This window comes from Raphanus sativus, chromosome 7 (genome assembly GCF_000801105.2).
Source record: "Raphanus sativus cultivar WK10039 chromosome 7, ASM80110v3, whole genome shotgun sequence".
Lineage (NCBI taxonomy): Eukaryota > Viridiplantae > Streptophyta > Magnoliopsida > Brassicales > Brassicaceae > Raphanus > Raphanus sativus.
The window spans coordinates 16,064,278-16,073,188 of NC_079517.1; the positions used below are offsets into that span (position 1 = coordinate 16,064,278).

The window sequence follows — 8,911 nt, forward strand, 5'->3', positions numbered from 1 at the left end:
TTCCATGTTGCACCACCAGTAAACTTCCGGGTATATATATACATCCTTTTGTTTTTGGCTAAGTAGATTTCTTCTAAGAGAAAAATAATTGAATTAAGATTTTAGGATGCACATTAGTACATTAATAGGAGTGCATGCAACCAAAACATATTGTAATATAACTATCTTCGAATCCGGCAGTTCAAGGGCTCCAACTGTCAGCAACATTTCCTACGAACTTCAGCATTAACAACAAGAAATTAAACTAGAGCTTTAGTCTAGTATTCTGATATCTTTTTAGGCATATCAAATATAACCGGCTGGAGAGTAAAAAAAGGAAAAAAACCGGCTTGGAGAATGAGATGGTAACATCATACTTATGCATTCCAAGATTTAATTATATACTTCTACACCGATTTGGTTATGGTCGTTGATGTTAGACCGATCGACAAACCAAATGGTGTATGGTTTAAAGCGTATATATGGTTTGTAAGGCTTTGAACATTGCTATCTTTTCTGTGGTTGGATATTTACTTTTACATATGCAAAAAAAAAAAGAAAAAGAATCTCTGGAACTTCATAAAGACGAATCGTATATAAATTGATTGAACAACCACATAGTAAGCGACACAACGTGTTGAAGTGTCTCTTTATCTCACAAACGTTCTTTCCATAGATCAAAATAATTTCATTTGACAAAAAGATAAATCATTCAACAAGGTAATTAATTATTGTTTTGTTTCATTTGTTCAGTTCATTTCGCTTGTTTTTAGTACCTGTATGCAGTATATAGTACTTTAATATCGTTTAAAAATCTTAATTGAAAAGAATGAAAATATATTTTTATCTTACGTTTTTATATAATATATTAAAACAGATCTATGTACCAAATTTTAGCAAAAAAAAAGCAGACCTATGTAGTCTTTAGTATTTACCAACTAGGTGATTTTCCCGTGTTCATGCACGGATATAAATATTTATAAAATAAATATATTATAATAATTCATTGTTATTTACCTTTAATTTAAAATTAATTTATAATTTGTATGCATAATTTATATAAGTAATATTATATTACTTATATTAGACATATGATTTTAGATATGTTATATTTAATCGGTTTTGTTATTTTTACAATCGATTTAGTTATCATTTGGGTATATTGAATTGCATTTATTTCTCTAAATTCAATTATAATATTTTTATATTAAATATATTAAAATTATGACTAATTTTCTTATTACACTTATGTTGTTGTCTTGGATATTTAAATATATTTGAGAAACATTATGTATAACTTAAGATATATTGTGCTTATAATGAAATAAAAAATAAACTAAAATGTCTTATTCCAAATTACATAATTAATATAATGATAATACTCTACGGTCTCGTGCATATACATAAATTTTACAAAAGAACTAAATTATAACATTTGGTTAATACTTTATTTTCATTTGTAAATATGTTCTGAGTCATCTTATAGTTTACATTTATAAAATAAATTATTATTATAAAATTATGTATTCTTATTTTAGTTAAATATATGATTTTAGATACAAGTTGGATTAGTCAAGTCACTCGTGTTGTGAGTATATTGAGTTACATACATATTTTTCTTCAAATTCAGACTGAACTATAATCATTTTTATTATAATTAAGTAAAATAAAATTAATTTTACTTATCATCTAAATGTGAATGTATTTTTATAATAGTATCAAATTATATGTTGATTTAAAATAAATAAATATTAGAAAACAAAACGAAAAGCAATAGGAAGTTACATAGATAAGTAACTAATACATTTTTGGAAACTCATGAACACATATGAATATTTAAAATAATTAAAAATTTAAAATATTTTATGCTTTAGTTTTATTAAATGGTAAAATGAAATTTATATTAAATAATCTTACAAATGAGAATTTAGATTCGCTTTGTTATTTTGGTTATGGTTATATGAAGTTCCAAAAACATAAAAACATAAATTTTAAAAGCAAATTTAATATTAAGAAAAAATAATTTTAATTATGATAAATTATAATATATCTACCTTGTTAAAATACATAGTGTTATGTTATTTTAAATGTTTTGTAATTGTTTGTTATGTTTATTGTTAATTTTTATTTTTAATATCTCTTAAAAATAAGCAGTTTACAAAAATTGTGTGATTGTATTTTAGAAATCATATTATATAAATATTTTTAAAAAATAAGCAGTTTACAAAAATTGTGTGATTGTATTTTAGAAATCATATTATACAAAAAATATTTTTGTATTGTTTAAAATAATATTTTTAAAGAAATAATATTTATTTTCTAATATCAAAATTATCTGTGTGAATTTTGTTTTATGAAATCACATTATATAAAAATATATATTTTTCATCTAAGAAAATAGATATATTTTTATTACTTCAAAGCTATATTTTATGTGATTGAAAAATATTTTAAATGAAATATTACTATTTTGTGAACTTTCCTTTTTAATGAAATCATATTATATACACATATATTTTTGAATATTTTCTTTTACTTTATAATTTTTTCCTTTTTATTATATATGTTATTTGGAATTTTTTTAAAAAGGAAACTAAATAAAATTCAATAATAGTATTTAAATATAATATTTTTAATTCATTAAGAGTATCAATATAATCAACCATCGTGAAAATTAACGTGAGTGCGACACATAGGAAACTAACTTTTCAAATAATATTATAGAGATAATATTTATCTATGACAAAGGAGTTGTTCGGCCGACAAATTAGTGATTTGATACGAGCCGACAATCTCAATTATTGGCCTATCCATATAAATGTTCTGAAGCTAAAAATATTGTATCAGTATCTGTGAGAAAAAAAGAAAGACCACGTGACTCCATGTGAAGAGTGTTCTCATCTTCACGTGCCCTTAAGATGAAATAAGTTTTTTTTTACGTAAAAGAAAGACGAATAATGTAAGAGGAAATTTGTTCTTCAAAAAGTTTTAATTGCTACTACCTCCGTTCCTGAAAATAATATTTTCTAGATAATTCACACATATTAAGAAAACAATCAATGTTTTCAATTAAATTTTTTATTTATATTTATTATACACTTTCCAATAACTATGAACCAATAATATTTAGTCAATTTAATTGTTTTCAATTAATGTGTCTTAAAAAATATTTAAAAGTACCTTAAAATATATAGAAAGTCTATTATTATGAAACAAAACTAAAGTCTAAAAAATCATATTTTCAGGAACGGAGGTATTATTAGGTATCAACTAATACTACTATGAAATCAATTTCATTTATCCAGAACATGTAGGGTCTGACTGAATAGCGCATGTGGCGTTATATTTTTGGTGGAAAACATTTTTACTCTCGTTTCAGCTAATACTAAACCAATCGGATTGAAAGTTTTTCACCTACTTTTATGCCAGTAACTATTTAAATAGAAGGTGTAACTGTAAAGTATAAGAGTACTAGCGTTGGCCCGCCCTACGGACGGGAGGTTATAATAAAATTATTTTATATAAATTTATATCAGGTGTACAAAATATTTTAAAACTGTTCTAGATTGAAAACAATATTATAAACAAAAAAATAATGAAAAAAAAATCTGAGATTATATTGTTATTTTTAATAAATATTTTTTGTTTGAACTAAATGAGAGTAACCTTCATTATTTCCTTTTTTATAGAATATAAAATTAGCAAAAATAATTCAGAAGACATATATTAATATATCTTATTATAATTATATTTCTATTTGACATGATAAAAATAATCTAAAGTTTATATAAAATAATATATTTATTTCAATCAATAATTATTTTAATATTATATTTATATAAAGATTTTTTTGTAACACAAATTATATTATAAAAGGCTAACGGTCATATTAATAATACTATATTTATATAAGTAGTTTGGTGGGTTGTTTTTAATATGTGATTTAATAATATTATTTATAAAAATAATATAAAATAGTTATTTTGTATCAACATTTTATTTTTGTACAGAATTCAATCAGTAGTTAAAAGAATATATCAAATATCTTGTCACTGAATATTCAGATGCTTACATATCAAATAAAGATCGAAAAGCTATCAATCGAATACTTATTAAAAAACTGATACCGCTCCCACTTCTACATAATATTATTGTAGTTGTTTTTCCTTACTGACCTTTTTTTTTTCTTCTGGTAAAAGCCTTTGTTTTTTTTTTCTGTGTAATATTGGACGTATTTGTTTATGAAAGTGTTTTACTGATTGTTTTGGATATCATCGACGCGTATGTGTACGTTGTTGGGTTGCGGTCTATTGGATCGATCATTAGGAATGCGGAGGCTGTCAATTTAGTAGTTTGGTGGGTTGTTTTTAATCTGTTTAAAAGACCAAAAATGGCTCTGCTTATTTGCGAAAAAATGACTACATCTCTATTGCTTATGTGCTATTAACCAATGTTGTAAACACGCTTAAGCAGGATACGTGTGTAAATGTTTGGCTCAGGTTTCACACACATGTCGTATTTGAGGTGAGTGTTAGAGGTTTAGCTGCCAATGTTAGAGCTTATGGTTGCTTGCTGTGTGATGGCAAACAGGTGAATATAACAGTCTAAATTTGACCTGATTGGAGTTGTCTTAGAAGAGTTTATGAGTATCTGGAATCTGGCAGTTGGTTAATCCACGAAGGAGTAACATTTTCAAAGAAACAAAGGCGACCAAGATGTCAAAGACAGTGATGAAACACGTTTTATGATCTTTGTACTGAAAGCATAAATTTAAATAACATGGTAGATTAAAGCAAGGTTGTGTGGAAATGTCCGCTATTTGAACACCAGAAAAGGTTAGTCTTTGAGGGATTTGCCATCTGCCACGTCACTTTGACAGGTTGTCAATAGAATAATTTGTCACTACACTGAAGACTAAAGTCACTTAGGATTCTTACTTTGGCTTCTTTAGGGATTTGGAATAACATCACTGTGAAACTTCATAGGTTAACTTCACTCGAGTAATTGGATTTGAGTAATAAGTTTCTGTTTGGATCAGTACCACCCAAGCTTTTTACAATGGTAAAGCTTGAAACTTTCAGATTTGATCATAACTTCTTCAATAGCACGTTGCCTAGCTGGTCAGATTCTCAGCGAAAGTTTCGTATATGGCACGATCAGTTTGATTACATCTTTTGTGTGTTGCAGAAGCATCGTCTTTAGATATAGATTCTTAGACTTTCTTATAAACTTACTGTGCCATATATCTCTTGGATGGTCTTGACGGCATAATCCGGAAACGTGTTGCACTTCTAGATCATCTCTTGAAACTTCCCTCCATCCATATGCATTGTTATCTGATCCACAAAACCAAATTTTCATGACCGAAGTCAAACTTAAGATTGATCTTTGTGTTGCATATATATATGTAATGTTTGTACTCTGTAATCATACCTTTTTGCAGCCAAGATCAGAGGGACTAATGGTAGCGGCATCATCAACAGCAAGCTTAGTCCTGCAACTCCTTGAAGTTCAACCATGGCTTCACCAAAAATTTTGCTTCGTAAAGCTCCTTGTTCCCAGCCTCATTGATCTCCAGGGACAGAAGATGCATCGTTGCTGCTACAATTTTTTCTTTCGCATTTCCCATCCACACAAATTCACCAGAGCATTCTACGATTGGAAAAACTCAAAACATGACTCGAAATGAAAAGAAGGAGATATCTATCTGCTTGTTACTCTAAATTGAAATAAGAAAATGATATCTACGTACTTCTACGCTGTGAATACCTTAGCTTGTCGAGACCACTGAGATCGCTACCGCTTCCCAAAACCTAAGGAGGGAATAACGTTTTTGATTGTTACATCACTTTATCCTTTGCGAGAGTTTTTTTTTGCTTAATATGATTAGGAGTAAACAATTGATGAATTTTGTGGATGAAAACTAACCTATATATATCTGCAGATTCACCGACTGGAAGGATGTGATGTATTGATTGTGAAATCATGGAAGGAGTGGGAGATATAGAGTTAATTAGAACTTTAATGACTGTAACTTAATGCAATGGAGTTGTGTAACGGTGCCGATCTTCAGAAGCATATGAGAAAACTGTAAACGAATCGACGCAGATGACGACTTGCACCAAAGATTGCCGTTCAAAGGATTCGAAGAAGACGACGTACAGGTTTCTCGAATGATTAGGGTTGGGACATCATGGGCCTCGATTAACAAACGCAATACTCAGCCCAATACTCTGCACAATACTCCCTGTGCATCGTTTCATTTAAAGTCACACGTGTCATGCCATAGACTCACCTATTTCTGACGTGGATGCTGAGCTGGACACCCCAAGAGAGATCAAAACTCTTCTTTATATATAAAGATTGGGCTAAAGTGATTTCATTAATACATAGAAGACAGTATTTATACTGATTACAAGAAGTACTCTAGGTATAATACAAAGACTAAAATTTTCACGCCCCCAATCGTGAGAAAGATTGTCGGGATGGACTATGGTTCGAGGAAACGAACCAGCCGATCTTTGTGATCAAAAGTAAGTGTTCCATAATCCAAATACAAAGGTTAAGTATGATAAGACTTAACCAAATAAGGGTGAGAAAGAAATAGACAACTAGAACGAGTTAGACGGTAGCTGGACGAAATGTACGAGTAGCTCGACCAGCTCAGAGAAGCTCAGTAGAGTGTACTCCAGCTGCATCACTACTAAGTTAGCTCCACTAGCTGGACTACTAGCTCACTCAGCTGGGTCAGCTGGAAGTCAGCTCATCTCAGCTAAACGGACTGTTCGGATTTCGGGACAGTGGTCCGGGTCCGGGCCGGTGGCGGGCTAGTTGGTCCGGCCATGTGGTCCATGACCGGTGGGCTCTTGGGCAAGTCTGTGGGCTATGTGTAAGGGGCCTGGGGTGATGGATTGGGCCTATGACCGACCTTAGATGTGGCAGTTATGGGCGCATGGGTGCAAGTGGTCGAGAGGGTGCGACCGGGTGTCCAAGTCGTGCATGTTTGCAAGGCAAGACTTACCCCTTCGTTTCCTATAAATAGAGGGCCTCTCCCACTCATTTTTCTCATCAGTTTCAGAGCAAAACACTCAGAGAAAAATGTAGAGAGAGAGAGAGAGAGTTTCCGGCCAAAAGCAAGGCCGTTTGTGGTGGTTTAGATTTCCGGCGACTCTGATCGTTTGTGAAGTAACCTCCATTGAAGAATAGAGAGTAGAGACAAGGAAAAGCAAGTGGTTATCCCTGACATGGTTTCCAAGGTAAGGATTTGACCATGGCTCCATCCATCCGGCCGGTTAGCCCTTGTGGCCGAACCGCGGATCCGATTGGTTCCATGCTTCCATTCGATTCTCTTACACTCTTTTCCAGTCAATATTATTTTTCTCCTCTGTTTATACACGTGAGTATGGATGGCTAAGACCAAGGGTTCATCCCCAAGGCTTAGGCCGCCCTTACTTGAAACCGCAACCAAGGCCATGGCCGGTTGTGCGGTGTGTCCGGATCTTCCTAAGACATGGGCGGTTGGGCTGAACGGTTGGGAGTTCCCAAAGGGTACGAGTCACCAAGAGTCGTGATTGTCCAAGAGCAATGAGCTGCCAAGTCCCTAAGTAATCGCCGGTTTGTCTAACCGGATTATGTCTGAGTCAAGATAATTTAAAAATTATATGCTGCTATTGTTGTACTCGTCATCACTTTATTAAAAAATTTAATGAGAGTATACAACTTCTGCAGCATACTGTTATTGTCTTCATCAGCTGTACTTCTCGAGGCATATGTCATCGCATATGTTTCAGTAACTATTGTAAAAATTTGTGATGTTTCTGAGCTCCTTGAGATTATTTATTATTAAAATTAAATATTTTTGAATATTTGATATATCATGATTTATGCCTGAGAGTCTCTCTCCTCTCTTTAGAAAGAGAAATTTCTCTCTTGTTCCCTCATTTCTATCTTTCACAAGAGAGAATTTTTCTAGAGAGGAAGAGACTATCTTTTGATGTAATATAGCCTTCACTTTAGGCGAATTTCAGTTTCGCGCTGGCGAATTTTCTTTTCGTTTAGACGAGTTTTTGTTGTGTGTTTCCAAACTGAATCAAAGTTGTTCTTCTTCTTCTTCTTCATCTTCTATCTCTGGTTCGGTTTGAATATAATAAAGTTCCGATTTTGTTTAATCGGATTTTAGTTTTCTAATGCTCCTATGTGCTCTTTTAAATCCCAATGATGTTGAAATCAAACGTTTTTGCTGGTTATGCCTTTCTTCTTCTAAACAAGCATAAATCTTGCTCTTGCTTATAGCGGCTGTTGATATGGCCATAGAGCTAAGTAGCTTGTAGGAAGTTTGAATGGATTGTTGATTTTACTTCGATATAGTTGGGTTTGGTTTAAGTAAAGTTGGAGTTTTTCCAGTGAAAAGCGTCCTAACAAAGACCTTAACTTAAATTGTATTGAAGTCAACTCGTGTTTTAATGTTCCAGCAATCTCATATTTGATCTTTGATATCTTTGGTTGAAAAGAGGAGCAACTGTTATGTTACACGAAGCTGATGGAATTTCCAACTTCATGGAAGAGGATATCGTCGACGGAAGAAGCCTTTCACCGGAGAGATTCCACCGCCAGCGTAAGAAGCGTCAGTCGATAAGGTGCTCGAGGTGTCCAAAGAGAAATGCATTAAAGTCACGCGTCTACGAAGTTTTATCTTTCCTACACGTATTGCACATATGTATTTTCTTTTGTTATTGTGGGAAAATGGGTTGGCAAAATTGATGTAATTGGGTTCACTTCATGTAATGTTTAGCCTTTGGGCTTTTAATAACAAAGTTGACAAAAAAAGATATATCATGATTTTATGAATTTGACCATGATATAAATCTTGTTTTAGAGTCTAGTCTAAATTATATGTTTTGAATCTGTTTTAGAGTTTTTATAGGTTTATATT

At 31.8% G+C, this 8,911-nt stretch overlaps 1 long non-coding RNA gene across 1 annotated transcript; it reads right to left on the bottom strand.

Annotated features, from left to right (window-relative positions):
* Positions 1–4,931: 4,931 nt before the first annotated feature.
* On the bottom strand, positions 4,932–6,276 carry LOC108816198 (uncharacterized). Its single transcript, XR_001943805.2, has 4 exons — positions 5,908–6,276; positions 5,749–5,792; positions 5,413–5,631; positions 4,932–5,315 (listed from the first exon to the last, which is right to left on the bottom strand). It is a non-coding gene; the product is annotated as an uncharacterized LOC108816198 (long non-coding RNA).
* Between the last annotated feature and the right edge of the window lie 2,635 nt (positions 6,277–8,911).